Genomic DNA, 3,580 nt, shown 5'->3' with positions numbered 1-3,580 from the left:
GATAATTAGGCGCTCAGTACAGCTTGCATTCTTAAAACATGTCGGGCTCTTTGTCCAAGCCTTCTTCCTTAGTTGACTCTAGTCTGTCTCTCACATTTAACTGTGAGGACGTGAAAGATTCACAGGAACACAGTACAAGTCATCCCACCGAACTCAATTTGACATGTTGCGCCAGGTCGATAAATGATATAAGGTTCTGCGTTGTGTCCCCGACCTAAACGTGAATCTCAGAGGGGACAAAAAAAGAAGRAAAAAAAAGAGCAGGAAGAGGAGAGAATGCCTGTTCTGCTTTACAGTGTTCTGTTTAACATGTGGATCCATTTAGAGCAGGTGAAGCAATGTTGGAAAGTAGATCCATCTTCTGTTGCATTCCAGGGGCCACTGAAAAACATAAAAGTTAATCCAGGGTGAAACGGGTGGGTTAAATAACGCCTGTCACAAGCCATCAAACACCGCACATCGCMCCGAACACTACATACTTACTTTTGACATGTATGCAACTTGGAGAAATTCTTCAAATATGTGATTCCTCACCTTAGAACTGAAGGCAGGAACATTTGGAAACTTATATTAACCTTTCATTCTATCTACAGTGCRCTAAATCTGAGTTCCAAATAGTATTATTTTCTTTCTTACAAAAAACAAACAAACAATAAAATCCATGTCAAGCTAAAAAAAAAAACTGTTTACATGATTTCTTTCACACACTACAAAGCCACAAAATCTTACCAAATACTTTTGGTCCTTTTTCTTTGCATTTGGATTAAGACGAAACTAACTTACAAGTAACTTTTMAGCAAGACATAGGAGATTGGTTTAAGTCAATTCCGAAAAAGTCTTGTTTTAAGTTAAATTACTTGCAGGATTTTCAATATTAAGTAATTATATTGATAATTACTCCTATATCTTRCTGAAAAGTCACTATGTTTTTTTTAATACTTGTACTAAGACATTTGCAACACAAACTGGACCAGAAATACTTGGTAAGATTTTGTGTTTTTGCAAAGCACGGAAAATTATCGCAACCCTCGTTGTCAATTTCGCTTTCACTTAAAACCTTTTTGCATCTCAGTTTCCCCTCGCAGCGTCGCGCTAGGCTTACAGGTGATCATCACAAGAAGAAAACAAGTAGACCCAATAGTAGCCACGAAAGACCAGCACTTCCTCCCGGAACCCAAAGCCGGCCTGGAATCGTGCAGGTACAATTCTCTTCTCACCTCACAATTAACCCAGCAATAAATCATTTCACAGCTGCACCATTACATGCGGTCCATTATCCTCACCAGGCCCTCACTCCGAGATAGGGGTCGATGAAAGAAGGCCTGGGGCTACAGCTGGAGTGTTTGAAGTCTGAGAGGTAATGCTTGCGGACCCTCTTGAGAGGCTGTTTGGGGTTCGGGTTGAGAGACTTGCACATTGTTTTACATTAGGCTTCTAATCCCTCTAATGAAGGCCAACTTCAGGGCTCCACTGTTGTGTAAACTCTCGTGCTTTTAATGCCCATGCGGCGGTGACGGAACCAGCTCCCTTTCTTTCATCAGCGCAGCGGCTACACACACAAACAGTTGTTAATCAAGTCAAACCGATGGTGGAAAATCGTGCCGCGTGTATGAACACACATTCTCGAAACGCAATTAGCTGGCAGTGTGCAAAAGTGAGTGTGGAAGCGTGCATGTTCAGCTGCATGTGTTTAATCTGCTCTTAGCAAACAAACCGTAGCGCGCTAAATCTGGAGACGGAATGATTTTCGTTTCAAGTGGAAAATGATTTTGTCATTCACGGCCTAATTATTGTAAATGTTAATTTCCTGCTTCCTGAGCACAGCCTTGATATGTTTGTAGGTTTAACCGCATTCTGATTCTGGGGCTACTAAATGACCCGGGTGTTTAGTTAAAGTCTGATTTTCAATCAGAGCTGTGGGGAATTGTTTGGAAAAGGTTTCCTGTATTTAAAAAGTCAGAAAAAGTTTTTATCACAGACCTAASTGYATATTCGAAATGTATGTCTTCTTTTGGATGAGTTATTTTTCAAAGTAATAAGAAAATCAAAAATATTTTACATGTGCTACCTCTCGTGTAAATAGGTTAATTTCCTCGTCAAATGTTCAAGACGAATTCAAAATTGTGTCCTTTTCCAAACTATTTTTTAACAAATCTATTTGTAGAAACATCACCTCCCATGACATTTTGCAATATTTGTCATTTTACAACCAAATATTTCAGTTTCTCTCTTTTAGGATTTCATGTATCATACTAACTTAAAGAAAAAGGATAGTTTTCAGAAATAATAAAGCAATTTCTTTGAGCTCCCCTGAGTCAGCTTTTTATAGAAACACGTTTTGCTGTATTTACAGCTTTAAGTTTTTTTTTAATTTTTTTTGTATCTCCATCAGCCCCATCATCTAGGAACTGACATTTTTGCTCATTCTTCTTTGCACAATAGCTAAAGCTGAGTTAGACTAGAGTGGTAGCATTTGTGAATGTCACTTTTTTTTTTTTTGCCTCATATTCTTCTTTTGATTTAGACCTGTGCTTTGACTGTGTCACAACACATGAATATGCTTTCATATTAACCATCGTAACTCTGGTGGGCTGTTCAGACTTGTTGTTCTTCTCCTGCTGCAAGGTGAACCTCCACTCTTGTCTTTTTCAGGAGTGGACGTCCCAGCTGTTGCCCAGAAACTGCGACTTGTCGGCAAATCAGGTGAGTCTCTGATGGTTCAAGCACATCCAAAACTCAAAACACACCACAGGAAAGGTCAAATGGATGATCTCACTCTGAATGAGTGCAGAGCAGGATAAGGAGCAGCAGGGTAAGGGAGGGGCTCTGAGCAGATGAGCAAATAAAGATCTTCCACGAAATCGTCTTAAAACCGATGTATTAACAAGCTAATGCCACAAGGTGGAGCTGTGGTGAAGAAAGTCAGAATGTGCAGAGGATAAGCAACCAAGAGATTTATTTCTGAAATTGTGATRGAACGGAAAAAAAATACAAAGTGATGTTTCTTGACAAATGTTCTAAAGTAAAAAAWAAWWAWAWWAATAAAATAAAATTGCTATTTACATACTAGTATTTCTTTCATGCTTGACTTGGCCCAGACAGTGTGAACATCTCATGTTTACGTTCACCACTGAGATTTCTGCAGTCAAGATATTATATTTCCTTTCTTTCCACTCAGACAGGAAGCTTATAGCATATAGTGGAAACAAAAAGAATGGTAGACACTGGAGACTGATCTTATTCTGGCTGGATTATTCTTTATAGATGACCTCAACATTAAAGTGTGTTTTCATAACGTTCAATGTGAGAAATGCACAGGTTGTGTAATCCTTCTAAAATTGAATGAACATATAAGTATGTGTTTGGGCAAAGACAATGAAAAKGTAAACTTTTTTCAGTTYAACATATGCATCAGATTGCAATAATCTGTACTGTATTTTCACATTTTCACATAACACTGTCATGATTTGATGCCTTTGCTTGACTGGATGGATGGATGGATGGATGGATGGATGGATGGATGGATGGATGGATGGATGGATGGATGGATGGATGGATGGATGGATGGATGGATGGATGG

General features: G+C 38.8%; 1 long non-coding RNA gene across 1 annotated transcript in view; it reads left to right on the top strand.

Annotated features, from left to right (window-relative positions):
- Positions 1-1,046: 1,046 nt before the first annotated feature.
- Positions 1,047-3,580, top strand: part of LOC103478766 (uncharacterized) — a 34,687-nt gene continuing 32,153 nt past the window's right edge. Inside the window, exons 1-2 of the long non-coding RNA XR_535846.2 lie at positions 1,047-1,357; positions 2,653-2,703. This is a non-coding gene — a long non-coding RNA (uncharacterized LOC103478766). The remainder of the gene's footprint in view (positions 1,358-2,652; positions 2,704-3,580) is intronic.

The sequence above is a fragment of the Poecilia reticulata genome, linkage group LG16 (assembly GCF_000633615.1).
Source record: "Poecilia reticulata strain Guanapo linkage group LG16, Guppy_female_1.0+MT, whole genome shotgun sequence".
NCBI classification, from domain to species: domain Eukaryota; kingdom Metazoa; phylum Chordata; class Actinopteri; order Cyprinodontiformes; family Poeciliidae; genus Poecilia; species Poecilia reticulata.
Note: the sequence above shows the minus strand (reverse complement) of the source record. Positions and strands in the feature narration are given on the sequence as shown.